Source organism: Lithobates pipiens, unplaced genomic scaffold (genome assembly GCF_037356315.1).
Source record: "Lithobates pipiens isolate NorthernLeopardFrog02 unplaced genomic scaffold, aLitPip1_a1.2 Scaffold_3, whole genome shotgun sequence".
Taxonomy (NCBI): domain Eukaryota; kingdom Metazoa; phylum Chordata; class Amphibia; order Anura; family Ranidae; genus Lithobates; species Lithobates pipiens.
The window spans coordinates 85670874-85686467 of record NW_027507790.1 but is presented as its reverse complement, the minus strand read 5'-3'; positions in this window follow the sequence as shown (position 1 = coordinate 85686467).

Here is a 15594-nt window from a genome sequence, read left to right as displayed (position 1 = left end):
TGCTATACAATAATAAAAAATTATAATTACAAGAATAAGTGCCATTCCATCATAATTGATGTCAGTGAAGTTGTCATCTAAAGCCATACTCCAGACACCACTTAGGTCATATAATTTCTAGCTAACAGTCAATACTCTGGAGCAGCCGTCTCCAACCAGTGGTCCCCAGGGGTTGGGCTGCAAATCAGTTTTGTGGAGGATATATACCACTCAATGTTGTTTACAGAGTTGTCCTCTATGCATGCATTTATATCCAATGCCTCATCTGTAGTTCCGGCTCATGTGCACTCAGAGCAGGAGGTGAAGGAGGGGACTTCCAATGGCAGCACTGATCAGACTGTGAGAAGGAGCACAGAGCTTGAGGACATTGCTGGATAAGGAGGTGAGATCCAATGATGAGTCTGTGTAAGGCAGCAGCGTGATGCAGAGAGCCGAAACATTGTGAATATAAGGCATGTAAATTTCATATTAGTTGTCCACGGTTTAGTGGTTCATGAGGTCCAAAAGTTTGGCAACCACTGCTCAAGAGTATATAGGGGAGGTGGGTAAATTGGCGCTGCCCAGAGTGAAAAATATAACTAAATCAGTGATTATGTTGGGAAAATTAAAAGGTAAACCATCTAGTGACATGCACTGTCTCTTTAAATGATAAGCCATGCACACAATAATAATATCATCATATGCAAACTGAAAATCCCATAAATGCTGAATTACACATATGTCAACCTGTGATAAAGTGCTGTGTGTGCTTATAGTACAAAACAATTGTCCATCAAATTAGTCCATAAACCAGAATAAAAAATATATGTATGCGCAAACAATCAGTTCACGAGATATATAGTGACTTCGAAAGTAATTTGTGAAAAATTTCACAGTTCAAGAGGTATATAGTGACTTGTGCTTGGATCAACAATATATTTTGGTGAAGAGTTGAGTGAGTTCCACACGTGCTCCTCTCTTGGTTCCACACTCACCAGAAAGGAGTACCCCTGCTGGGGTAAAGTGCATCCAAACGGCAACTCTGGCCTCTCAACTGGTGATCCCTCCTCCAAAGTGGGTCTGGTCACAGGGTACGTTCACATATAGATGGATGGGAAAAAATACTTCTCATAGCGTAAATCCATGAGGTAAGTAGTTTATTAGATCAAAGAACTCTTTAAAAACACACTTTTAATAATGCTACAGAATCAATACAAGTGTCAGCAGCAATTAATCTGGGACACCTTGTGTTCCACAGACCGGAAACTCCAAAACCAGAAGTGATGGCATTACCAAGGTCTGGCTTAAAGCGGAGTTCCACCCAAAAATGGAACTTCCGCTTTTCCGGTTCCTCCGCCCCTCCGGTGTCATTTGACACCTTTCAAGGGGGAGGGGGGGTAGATACCTGTCTAATACAGGTATTTTGCTCCCACTTCCGGGCATAGATACTCGAGCCACCAGCAGGTATTTATTACACTTCCCATCCGCCCTGCTGTTTTCGGGGAGACACACAGATCCCAGAAAACAGCAGGGACCAGTGGGATAGCGCAGAGCGAGTCTTACATGTGCAGTAGGGAACCAGGAAGTGAAACCACAAGGCATCACTTCCTGATTCCCTTACCGAGGATCGTAGCAGCAGCACCCGACAGCCGAGGGACAGATCGGCTTCGAGTGTCAACATCGCAGGCGACTCTGGACAGGTAAGTGTCCTTATTTTAAAAGTCAGCAGCTGCAGTATTTGTAACTGCTGACTTTTGAAAAATAAAAATAGGCGGAGCTCCTCTTTAAGTGTTTCGTCATACGCGTGTCATCTGAAGTGGCGCCATCTTAGTGCAGCCCATGACTTTTATATTGTACGGTTGCCGTGCCAACAGGACACACTGACGGTCAAGTTTGTTGTAAGGATCATATGCGGTCCACCACTCAGACATATATCCTGCATCATTGATCAGCAAAAAATGTTGTTAGTCAAGCGTGACTGGGCATATTGAGACCATGTTTATTTGATTGCCATGGGGTTCATATGGACCTCGCTAGCAGGGCATGTATTTCACATGACTAAGCCCCCAGTGGCCAAAAAAAGTCCATGGTCAGGCAACTCGCACAACAAGTCATAAGCAATGTGGACTGGAATTAATTGGGTAATTCAATCTGGATATTACAAGGTAAAACTCGCAAATAAAACAAAAATTCTACACCATTAATAAAAAAAAAGGATATACACACCCTTAATTAAACTATTAGCTCTGAATAAGTAAATGAATGGATTAATCATCATATAAAAATGAAGACTTTTTTTTTTTTCTTTTCTTACATCAGGGGACACAGCCGTAGTAATTACTACATGGGTTATATCGGCGTATCAGGTGCTGGACACTGGCATGCCCCTTAAGGCATGAACTTCCCCCATATAACACCTCCCACTACTGGGAGTCCTCAGTTTTTTCGCCAGTGTCTAAGGTGTTGGGCACGAGTAAGGATGTGTTGTACTGAGCTCCATGGGCAGTAATCCTTTGATGAGAGCCAGCCATCCTGACCGGATCCGTTCTGATGTCTCCGTAATGGACTAAATGAATGGTACCTGGGCCTCGTAATCCGTAGACACAAGGTTTTGCTTGCGAATGCTTTGAGAGCTGGGCCCTGGGATCCAGTACTTTTTGGTAGTAAGGCCAATAAAAGTTTACTGGCAGGGTCTTGTCGCAGGTCCAGGATTGTGGGTCAACCTGAGTGTTCTCTGGTTCCTGAAGGTTTCCTTTTAAGGTCTCGGAGCCTAACATGAAGGGCGAAGATTGGGTTTTTATCTCTAATAAAACCCTGCTGCGAGGATAAGGTAGGGGAGATTTTCTCAGGAATCTCTCCTTCCATGTGTTGTGTTGTGTTGTCATGTCATGTCTATGTGTCACCACTGGGGGCTGTATTGAGCACTCACCATTCTGACACTGGAAACAGCAGAAGCTACACTCTCCTCTCTGTCTAAGCCAGCTCAGACCCTCAGGTAAGAACGGGGGTCTGATCACTTCCTGAGCCCCCAGATTTATGAAAAAAAAGAAATGCGGCTGCTCGCTGGAGCAGAGGATTTACCCCCCGCCATGATGCCGGCGCTCGGGCGGGAGACTCGGCTTCCTTGTTTGAAAGAGGAAGGGGGGGCCCTATTCCGCGTGGGAGGGCATGGCTAAATGGCGTCAGACGCCAGCCACATGTGTAGGAAGTATTTTAAAGCCCTGCAAGAGAAGCTGCTGCCTGGCGGTGGAGGGACAGAGCAGAGTGGTTGCTGGTCAGGTTTAGTGACATAGGCATTCCCCTTTTGACAACATTGTACTGTATAGCTAGGATTAATAGTTATTGTACTGTACTATAGCCTAGCAAGTAATACATTCTTTTGCTGGTAGGGCCTCTGCTTTGTACTGTAAGCTATGAGTGGCAAAGGGGCCAGGAACTCCTCTAATGCCACGTACACCCAATCAGACTATCTGGCGTACTTAGTCTGGTGGACAAACCGCCGGAAAGTCCGCCAAATTTCTGAACGAGCGGACCTGCCCGGCGGACTATCCACCGTACTTTTGAAATGAATGGAGTTGCCCACACACGGAGGAAAGTAAGTTCATTTTGAACGCGGCTCCGGGTAGCAGGGACTAGCAAAGGAAGTCAATGTTGCCGCCTTTGGGGGCGAGATTGACACATCGCTGGACCCGTCACCTGGTATGGACTTAAAGGGGAAGCACTACGCTGAAAAAACGGCGTAGGGGTCCCCTCCTGGGTCCATATAAGACCCTTATCCGAGCACGCAGTCCAGCCGGTCAGGAAAGAGGGTGGGGACAAGCGAGCGTACCAGGCCGCGTGCCCTCAACATGGGGGGGTGCTTTGGGGAAGGGGGGGCCTTGCGGCCCCCCCCATCCCAAAGCACCTTGTCCCCATGTTGATGAGGACAAGGGCCTCTTCCCGACAACCCTGGCCGTTGGTTGTCGGGGTCTGCGGGCGGGGGGCTTATTGGAATCCGGGAGCCCCCTTTAATAAGGGGGCCCCCGGATATCGGCCCCCCACCCTATGTGAATGAGTATGGGGTACAATGTACCCCTACCCATTCACCTGTGAAAAAAGTGTAAATAAAACACAACACACAAGGGTTAAAAATAATTTATTGCACAGCTCCGGGGGTCTTCTTCCGTCTTGGGGGGTCTTCTCTCCGGACTCCTCCGCTATCTTCTGCTAGCTCTTTTACTAGCGCAGGAGTCCGGCTTTATTCTTCCCTCCAGAGGGGGGATAAACGCAGCAGATCCCCCATCAAGTGCTCAAGATGTTCCTCTGGAGGTTCGGGATGCCAGGGATCAGGCAGATCTTCCTAGAGATTTGGAAGATACTGGCTTATCCTCTTCTGAGGATCCCAACACGGAGTATCACCGCAAGAGAGCTTGCTTGTGCATGCTCTCACTAAGTTGGTTTGTTCAACTTTTTTGCTACCTGTAGCGCAGGCTTCTGATGATCCCATCTCTAAGTTAGGATCATTAAAACCTCCTCTGGCTGGGGATGCCTTTCCTATTCATGCGTGGCTTAGAAAGCTTATGCATGCAGTGTGGGAACATCTGGATCAACAGTTTTATCCCCGTAAGAGATTCTCCAAACTGTATCCTATGGAAGAGGATTTCTATAACAAATGGGGGCTTCCAGCGGTTGATGCTGCAATTACCTCAGTAAATAAGAACCTCACATGTCTGGTTGATAATGCGCTCATGTTAAGGGATCCAGCAGATAAGAAGATGGAGCACCTTTCTAAGAACCAGATGGCTTTAGCAGGTTCAGCAGTGCTGCCGGTTCTTGCCACAATGAGTATATCCCAGGCCATTAGGGAACAGTTTGAGGAGATGCTTAAATTTTTACCTATTGAACAGGTCCAGCAGTACGCTGATTTAGCAGACGCACTGTGTTTTACAGTAGATGCTATGAGAGATGCGTCCAATGAGATCTCACGTCTGATGTTGGAACTGGTGCATTCTTGCAGAATTCTTTGGCTTAAGAGTTGGTCAGCCAAAGCACCGTGCAAGAAGCTCCTAGCCAGTTTCCCTTTTCATGGTGAATGGCTATTTGGAGAAGATTTGGATAAATGCCTAGAGGATTTCCAATGGCAAAAGCTCTCTGTTACCAGTAAAGAAGAAATTTAGACATTTCTCATTTAAGCGGGCCTCTTCTCCTGTACCAGGGACATCAGCCTCCAGGCAGTCTTGACGGCATCAGGAATCAGGTTCAAGGGGAAAACCCCAGGGACAGCACCAAGGTCAAAAGAGATCTTGGGGAAAGAAGCCCACAAAGCAGAGTACTAAAGCCTCCTTATGAACGGGCACCCCCGCTCACTCGGGTGGGGGGGAAGGCTCCTGCAATTTTCAAGGATCTGGCAGGAGCAATGTCAGGACAAGTGGGTGGCTTCTGCGGTTTCTCTAGGTTACAAATTAGAGTTCCAAGTTTTGCCGTCTCCCTGGTTTGTAAGGTCAAGTGTTTCCAAAGATCCAGAAAAGAAGGCTCTCCTTCTAGCACTGGGTCATCTGCTATCCAAGGCAGTCATATCAGTAGTTCCCTTAGAGGAACACGGCACAGGTTTTTATTCAAACCTCTTCACGGTCCCAAAACCAAACGGGGAAGTAAGACCTATTTTAGATCTCAGAGATCTAAATCAGCACTTGAACATCCAATCCTTTCTCATGGAGTCAATACGGTTGGTTGTAGCCATCCTCCAAGGAGGAGAATTTTTGGCTTCAATTGATATCAAGGGTGCCTATCTTCATGTGCCAATATTTCCCGCTCACCAGAGGTTTCTGTGCTTCGAAGTAGAAAGCCATAATTTTCAGTTTGTGGCTCTGCCATTCGGTCTAGCCACAGCTCCTCGGGTGTTCTCAAAGATCCTGGCTCCTGCTTTAGCCAGATTAAGGGCTCAGGGCATAATGGTCCTAGCCTACTTGGACGATCTACTCTTAGTAGATCATTCGGTTTCCGGGTTAGACCACAGTCTGGTGACAACAGTAAATTACCTGAAATCTCTAGGTTGGGTTCTCAACCTAGAAAAATCCTCCTTGAGGCCATCAAGGAGAGTACAGTACCTGGGACTAATAGATGCCAGGTAGGGAAAGGTATTTTTACCTCCAAAGAGAATCAGTTCCATTGTAGAACTAATCCATCTCATCAAGGCAAAGAAAAAGCCTTCCATTCGGTTGTGCATGAGACTGTTGGGAAAGATGGTGACCTCCATTGAGGCCGTCCCTTACACACAGTTTCATTCAAGATTGCTACAAAGAGCAATCCTGTCAGCCTGGAACAAAAAGGTTCAGCCCTTAGATTTTCCAATTCAGCTGGCTCCCGACATACGTGAGAGCCTAAATTGGTGGCTGATATCCAGCAGCCTTCAAAGAGGAAGGTCGTCTCCACCTGCCACCTGGAAGGTAGTAACTACGGATGCCAGTCTTTTAGGCTGGGGATGGTCCAAAGAGAGGACAGGCAGCGTCTAGATCCACTATTTCCAAGTGGATTCGTCAAGTCATTATTCAGGCTTATGGTTTAGAGGAAGATTCCTCCTTTTCATATTAAGGCACACTCAGCCAGGGCAATTAGTACCTCCTAGGCGGTGCATCATCAGACATCTGTGGCTCAGATCTGTAAGGCCGCGAAATGGTCTTCAGTTCATACATTTACCAGATGTTAAGGGTCAGGAGGATTCTGCCTTCGGGTGCAGCGTACTGCAGGCTGCAGTATAAGTCCTCTGACTTCCTTTCTTTTTTGTTGTGTCCCCCCCCCTTCAGTTGCCATTGCTATGGGACATCCCATGTAGTAATTACTACAGCTCTGTGTCCCCTGATGTAAGAAAATAAAATAGGATTTTTAAAACAGCTTACCTGTAAAATCCTTTTCTTTGATGTACATCAGGGGACACAGAGGTCCCTTCCTTCTTCTTATACACTTATATTGCTTGGCTACAAAACTGAGGACTCCCAGTAGTGGGAGAGGTTATATGGGGGAAGTTCACGCCTTAAGGGGCGTGCCAGTGTCTAGCACCTGATATGCCGATAAAACCCATGTAGTAATTACTACGGCTCTGTGTCCCCTGATGTACATCAAAGAAAGGGATTTTACAGGTAAGCTGTTTTAAAAATCCTATTTTTTTTTTCAATATATATCAATAAACAAATGAAAATGCGTGTCTGAGTATATAAGAGATACAGGGAAAATTAATTAAAATACTCTTCTTACCAGTTCCAGTGGAATTTTGGGGATAGGCAGCAGCCATACCTGTTTACCATAGTGCGGAAAATAACCACTGCTCTAGAGTTTGCACTAGATCAGGGGTAGGCAACCTTTTTAGCACAGTGTGCCAAAAAATGTTTTCAAAGAAATTGAGTGTGCTTCACACTCCCAATCCCGAAAATGTTTTTTTTTTTAATAAAGCAAATGCTGTAAACTACTTTAGTAGTGAGAAATTAACATCCTGCACTCACGCCTCAGATCAGCCCCAATTCCTGCACCTTCATAACTCAGATCATTGTCCCCCCTGGAAATCTAACCACTGTACCCTCCTGTACATCTGCCCCACCACTGTAACCCCCTGCTCATCTACCCCACCAATGTTCCCCCTTTCTCATCTGCCCCATCACTGTACACCCCAAAATACATTCTGCTACTCTTCCCAAGTATGGCGATACCACATGTGAAACTTTTACACAGCCTGGCCACATACAGAGGCACCAACATTGAAGTAGTACCTTCAGGCGTTCTATGAGCAAAAATGACACATCTCATTTCACAGCCACCTATTACACTTTTGAAGGCCCTGGAGTACCAGGACAGTGGAATTGCCCATAAAATTACCCAATTTTGGAAAGCAAACACCCCAACGCATAATCTGCGAGGCATAATGAGTCTTTTGAACGGTTAATTTTTCTCCAGAAGTTTTTGGAAAATGTGGGAAAAAATTAAAACGCATTTTTTTTACACAAAGTTGTCAATTTATAAGATATTTCTAACACATAGCATGTATATAGCAAAAATTACACCCCAAAACACATTCTGCTACTCCTCCCGAGTATGGCGATGCCACATGTGTAGGACTTTTACATAGCCTGGTTACATAGAGAGGCCGAACATTCAAGTAGTACCTTCAGGCGTTCTAGGAGAATAAATGACACATTTCATTTCATTCCTACCTATCAAACTTTTGAAGGTCCTGGAGCACCAGGACAATGGAATTACCCACAAAATTACCCCATTTTGGAAAGCAAACACCCCAACGTATATTCTATGAGGCATGGGATGCAAATAGATACTCGGGTACTCTGATGGGCTGCAGATAGGTACTCTGGTACTCTGATGGGCTGGTGACAGGTACTTGAGTACACTGATGGCCTGGTGACAAGTACTTGAGAACTCTGATGGCCTGGTGACAGGTACTCGGGTACTCTGGTGGCCTGGTGACAGGTACTCGGGTACTCTGATGGCCTGGTGACAGGTTCTCTAATGGCGTGGTGACTGGTATTTGGGTACTCTGAAGGGCAGTAATAGGCACTCAGGTACTCATATAGACTGTGACAGGTACTCAGATGGACTGTGACAGGTATTCAGGTTCTCAGATGAACTGTGACAGGTACTCGGGTACTCAGATGGACTGGGACAGGTACTCAGGTACTCAGATGAACTGTGACAGGTACTCGGGTACTCAGATGGACTGGAACAGGTACTCGGGTACTCAGATGGACTGGAACAGGTACTTGGGTACTCTGATGGGCTGTGACAGGTACTCAGGTACTTTGATGGGCTGTGACAGGTACTCGGGTACTTTGATGGGCTGTGACAGGTACCTGGGTACTCTGATGGGCTGTGACGGGTACTCAGATGGACTGTGGCGGGTACTCGGGTACTCAGATGGACTGTGACGGGTACTCGGGTGCTCTCATGGACTGTGACAGGTACTCGGGTACTCTGATGGACTGTGACAGATACTCGGGTACTCAGATGGACTGTGACAGGTACTCGGGTGCTCTCATGGACAGTGACAGGTACTCGGGTACTCTGATGGACTGTGGCGGGTACTTGGATGGGCTGTGACAGGTACTCGGGTACTCTGATGGGCTGTGGCAGGTAGTCGGGTACTCTGATGGGCTGTGACAGGTAAGCGGGTACTCTGATGGGCTGTGAGTGACAGGTACTAGTACAAGTCCTCTTTATTGGGGGGGGCAATCAGTGCGATTGGTGTACACTGTAAGCGGTAATGAGATGTTACCGCAATCTCCTCCTCACACACGATCGGTGTTACCGCGGTTTGTTTACATTTAGTGATCGGCTGTGAAACTATCACAGCCGGTCACGTGGGTAAACAGCTGGCCAATGGCTGTTTACCAGCATCTGTGACGAGCAGTGTTCCCGGGAACACGCCGCCACCGACGTGCACATGCAGGGCACTCATGATCGCACGCGCCGTGCACAGTGGGGGTGTAACCATCTGTGATCGGCCGTTACTTCATCACGGCCGATCACGTGGTAAACAGCCATACCCAATGGCTGTTCACTCCCCTCGGTGGCAAGCGGTGTCTCCGTGACACGCCGCCACCAAAGGAACAGGGATGCACGCGCACGTTCGCATGCATTCCCTGTTTAAACAGGAGGACGTCATATGACGCCCTCCCGCCACAAGAGATGCGCCGCCTGGCCGTCATTTCATGGCCGGCGGTCGGCAACGGGTTAATGAGTGAGTTGTTCTCTCTGCCCAGTCGATATCGGATTCATTAAAGTCCCCCATTATGATGACATTTCCCTACCTCACTGCCATTTCTAACTGTCATAGGAGGTCCAGCTCCTCCTTTAGGTTTTAATTTACCTCTTACTTCTTCTCTTTGGAGTTCTACCCACATGGATTTCACCTCCCTCCTTGTCCCATTCACAATGTCGCTCCTCTCTACCATCCTTACACCCTTACGTCCCAGGATGCATCTCCTCCATGTCCCGGGATGCGTCTCCTCAGCCGCTAATAGGATGGCTTCTCCTTTCAGCCAATCGGGAAATGGGTCTCATGACCCGCTTCCTGATTGGCTGGAAGGAGAATCAGTGTGATGATATTGAATATTCGTTTGCTATTGTCACACAACAGGGGGGGCTAAGAGCCCTCCCTTTTTTGAAGCCTATTAGAGTTCTGTCTCTAATCACATGCTTAAAATTAAAAACACCCCCCGTGCGCCCCTAACGGACAGGCCGCCACTGACCCCCCGCAGCATCATGCAACTTGCCATGTTTATGCACCTGCTGGGTAATGTCTAAACACCTTTCCAGTTTGTTAATGCTGTGCAGTGCTGCCATCTTGTTTTCTAGATACAGGATCTGGGATTCCAGAGAAACTAGCTGACATCTCGCACAGCAGTACTCACCCTCGATTGGTTCATCAAGGAACGCATACATGGAGCAGGATGTGCACTGAGTGGCATCATCAATTCTCTTGGACATTTTTACCCTCCATTCTAATAGGGATAATAATTAAAGACTATCTTTTTTTTTTTTTTTTTTTAACATAAAATTTATTCAAGTTTACATTACAGAGTAAAAGCAGTGGTACGATTTCTTCAGTCATACACAGAGCACCAATGAGGAACATATCAAATCAATATCAATATATTATACTGTTATATGAAAGAACCCTGAAGTCAAAGATGTACTGAACCGAGACCAGGGGTGCTGAAAATAAGGGGAGAGCAGCACATTATACACGTGGAAAGGGGAGTGGGAGGAAGCCCCACCTCCACAGTGTTGGACGTGACTTCGACCAGAAAGATGCACAGTTTTCATATAGATCACAAAGCATCAATATTACCTCATTCTGAACCCTACTCCAGAGGCAGCCGCCGTTCACGCACCCAGGCCGCCCAAAGCTTATCAAACTTTTTTGGGCAGTTTCATCCCATATATGCCAACTTGTAAAGGGGGCAGTGCTAAGGCCACCAGGGTTTGCCATTGATGGACCGTCAGGGGAAGGGCCTTATTCCACTGTAGAAAAATTGCTTTCCTAACATAAAAGGCTGCATAGACTATAAATCATTTTGGGGGGCCTCTAACGTATCACAGATACCAAGCAATAAAGGTATTGGGTCACAGGGGACCCTCAGTTTACCTATGGAGTTTATGGCCTCCACTACGCCTTCCAAAAGGTCTGCAACTATGGGCAAAACCACACAACATGGAATAAAGAGCCCACCTCCATGTCACATCACCGAAAACGATGTATCTCAATACTGTATTTTTTTTTTTAAACGGCGCCATTGGCAGCCGAGTAAACAGGAAGTGATGTCGCTTCCGTGTTTACATCCAGGAGACTGGAACAAATCTGTTTCCGGCTTAATTTCAGTCTGTCACTAGCCCCCGGAATTGGCGGATCTTTGACCGATGGGCCAGGAGGCCCAAGAAGAGTGGCGGGAGGTGGCGGGAGGTGGCGGGAGGGGGGACGTCCCCTCCCGATCCTCCGGGATAACAATCAAGCGGCTTTTAGCCGCATCGGTTGTTATCCCCGGAAAGCCGATCTCCCGCTCTAAACAACGGTACCAGGATGATGCTTGCAGCTGCGGGCATCATCCCGGTATAACCCCTGAAAACCGAGTACGCACATCTGCGCACGCTCGGCGGGAAGGGGGTATTTATGTGTAGGACAGTTCCACCACCATTGTAATTCTAGCCAGATACACTATCCAATCAAAAGTATTGGGACCGCTGCTTTTACACACACATCAACTTTAATGGCCACCCCAGTCTTAGTCCGTAGGGTTAAAAATTGATTTGTTTTCTTTAAATAGTGTTTTTTTTTTATTATTTTTTTTTTTTTTCTCTCTTTATAAAAGATCTTTTCAGTTCACATTCTATTCACAGATTATTAACAAAGAAATAAACGCAGTCACTCTCCAAACACGTCTTTGGCAAATTGGTTTCTCCTTATAACGCGACTTCTCTTGTGACGTCTGGTACAAAATATTCCGTTTACAGAAATAGAAGCATATCTGTATATATTCATATAGAATCACTAATGAATCCCAAAAAAGTATTAAATAACAATTAAAAAACAACAAAACAAAAAAACGAAAAAATACATTGTATCAAATCTTCACTCTCTCACACAAACCTGACATGTTGTAAGTGCATGTTTTAAATCTCACATCCCTCGGGGGAGGAGGGGGGGGGGGTTCTGTCCGATAAAGAGGCGGGGGAGGGGAGTGGCTGTAGATTTCATATGGCTGTGGTTGGCCATCGTGTGTGCGTGGCGCGATTCGTGGGCGGAGCCGACTTACCTTCCAGAAAGGGAGCACAAATCACACGGCAAACTGCATCGCAAGTACTGACAAAGTGACAAGCTCAGTTCGCTGGACGTTTTTTTTTGTTTGTTTTTTTAAAAATTGATTTGGCCCACCTTTTGCAGCTAGAACAGATTCTGGGAAGGCTAGAAAAGCTGTCCATAAGGTTTAGTGTGTCTATGGAAATGTTTGACCATTCTTCCAGAAGTGCATTTGTGAGGCCAGGCACTGATGTTGGATGAGAAGGCCTGGCTCACGGTTTCTGCTCTAATTCAGCCAAAGCGTGTTCTATCTGGTTGAGGTCAGGACTCTGTGCAGCCAGTCAAGTTCCTCCACCCCAAACTCGCTCAACCATGTCTTTATGGACCTTGCTTTGTGCAGTCATGTTGGAACAGGAAGGGGCTATCCCCAAACTGTTCCCACAAAGTTGGGAGCAAGACATTTTCCAAAAAGTCTTGGTATGCTGATGCCTTAAGAGTTCCCTTCACTTGAACTAAGAGGCCAGGCCCAACCCCTGAAAAACAACCCCACATCATAATCCCCCCTCCACCAAATGATTTTGACCAGTGCACAAAGCAAGGTTCATAAAGACATGGATGAGTGAGTTTGGGGCGGTGGAACTTGACTGGCCTGGACAGAGTCCTGACCTCAACACAACAGAACACCTTGGGGATGAATTAGAGTAGAGACTGTAAGCCATGCCTTCTCATCCAACAGTCAGTGCCTAACCTCACAAATGCAGTTGCATAGACAGACTCCTAAACCTTGTGGACAGCTTTCCCAGAAGAGTTGAAGCTGTTATAGTTGCAAAGGGTGGGCCAAATTAATTTTGAACCCTACATACAAAAATTGGGATGCCATTACAGTTCATGTGCATTTAAAGGCAGGCGTCCCAATACTTAGGCCAATATATTGTATAATGCTTGTGACACTGAGCCTTAGGGCTGGTTCACACCACAGAGATGCAGAGAACATGTGGTGAGGCTGCCTGCTGGCTAAGTGGGTAGAAATTCTGTCTGTTCCTGCCCATCAGGTGCAATCACTTTAGACATACACGAACAGATAGATCAAAAGATACTGGTGGGCGTGTACTTCTCTAGGGCGTGTGTCAGTGTGTTAACAATACAACCTATCTTATGTAAAGGGCTGCACTGGGGGGGGGGGGGGGGGGTTGTTTGGCCTGAGAAGGCCAGGTTTTTTGCTGTGATTTGTGGGGATGAAGGAATGATTTTGTGCCTATTGACAAATGCCCAACTAGGGGCTGTTTGTTTGCTGAAATTCTTGTGAATTTTTTCAATCAAAAGTGAGTTTATGTGGCCATGCTGTCAATGTACAGATGATTAAACAGTTATTTGATCCACCTCACAAGTTGACTGTTGCCATAGTAAAAGTAGAGGGCAAAAAGTCCAACGTAAGAGATAAAATCAGAAAAATAGATTGCATGAGGATATAAATCGCATACAATAAACTCAATCCGTATCATTAAACCATGAGCAGATACCGAAGAGAGATGATGTGGGACTACACACACTAAGCGTCATATCCTCAGGTAGATAACTGTTTAATCCTCTGTACAGTGTTTGGGGAACTTCTTATGCTGGAATATTCGCACATCCGCTGAGGAAGCAAATTTGTGCGAAACATGTCGGGATAGTGTGTGTAAAAAATATCGTTGTCCAGTATTGTTTATGACCAAAGTTTTTATTGTCTGTACATTTCATGGAATGCATGGAAATTAATTTTAACTTCGATTTCAATAAATATTTAATATAAAAACTATTTTTTATATTTTGGATGGATATTTTGATGATAGGCAACTCCTATCCTCATATTGATTAGTGGTTCCAAATTAATAACTACTGCAGTAGGGAACAGACACAAAAGATACGCTCAGCATCTTTCCAAATAACCGTTCTCCTTTATTATGACGCATGTGAAGGTTTTTATACACATGATTACGTAGGTATCACATTAATATTACAATTGTACGTTTATGGTAACAAGGGGCGTTGCATAGGCAGGCTTATTCTAATCAGAACTCAAAAGAATGCAAAACATGTACTGAAAACATTGTTAGTGCCGTGTGCACAGTGAGGGGATTGTGCAATACATATAAAATAGAATACAATTATATACAGAACCTACAAATTTCCATTACAGTCTCCTCTCTTTTGATCAATATTTTGATCACTAACCATACCTGCTCTCACCTTTAACCTGGAACCTCCACACGCTTAGGTGGAGGTAGTCCTGGCCATTGTGGAGAAAATAATAGCTGAGCAGCTTTTTTCATTACAAAATGACTTTTCACTGTGAAAAACAAATGATTGATAAGACATATTTACAGAGTACTGGCTGTACACTCCTGTGGCCAGAATGGCCTTCTAGCTTAATTGTTGGTATGCTGACTTATCAGCATATGTAAACACAGACAATTCTACATAAAATGGAAAAGGTACAAAAGACAAATATGACTTCAACATGGCTAAACTACTTTTCAAATATATATATCCCTTACAATTAAAGTAATTGAATCAAATTAAACTGTTATCGCAAGAGGGAAACAAATCAGACACAGAGATTTCTTTAGGCCGCGTACACACGCGGGGACTGTTCGCCCAACTTTGTCCGCTGAACAGTGTTTCGGCGGACAGTCCGCTCGTGTGTGGGCTTTCAGCGGACAGTTTCAGCGAACAGTCCGCTGAACAAGGTTTTTCGGAAATTCCGTAAAACTGTCCGCTGAAACTTTGTTTCAGCGAACAGTCCCCTCGTGTGTAGGCTTGTTCGTCAAACTAAGTTCCGCGCATGCTCAGAAAGGATTTACACGCCGAAAGTTATAATGCAGTGTATAGGACGTTGTATTTTCCGTCCCGTCGTACGTGCCGTTTCAGCAAACTGTTCGTTCGTCGTGTGTGGGCAAGTCCGTCCATGCTAATTTTGAGCGGACTGTTTGCTGAAACTGTTTGACGGACAAAGTTGGGCGAACAGTCCCCGCGTGTGTATGCGGCCTTAGATTAGTCATTTTTACAGTGTCTGGTGTGGATTTGGGTGACTTTTCCTTCAAGTTTTGCAAAACTGTACATGAAATAGATGCTGTATTGAGTCTCCAAACATTTCCTTATATATAAATGTCTCTTAACAATCCACATGTCACCTGGCTTTAGTTTTAGATCCTTCCAAACTTTAAGGATCTGGAATTGGGGAGAAAACACATAAATAAGTTTGTCAAAAACCTTAAAAGATCAGCAACATTCTCTGTGAGATCCGAATGGAGGACTTCAGCTGCTGAGACAAAATATAAGCAAGTGAGTAACATACT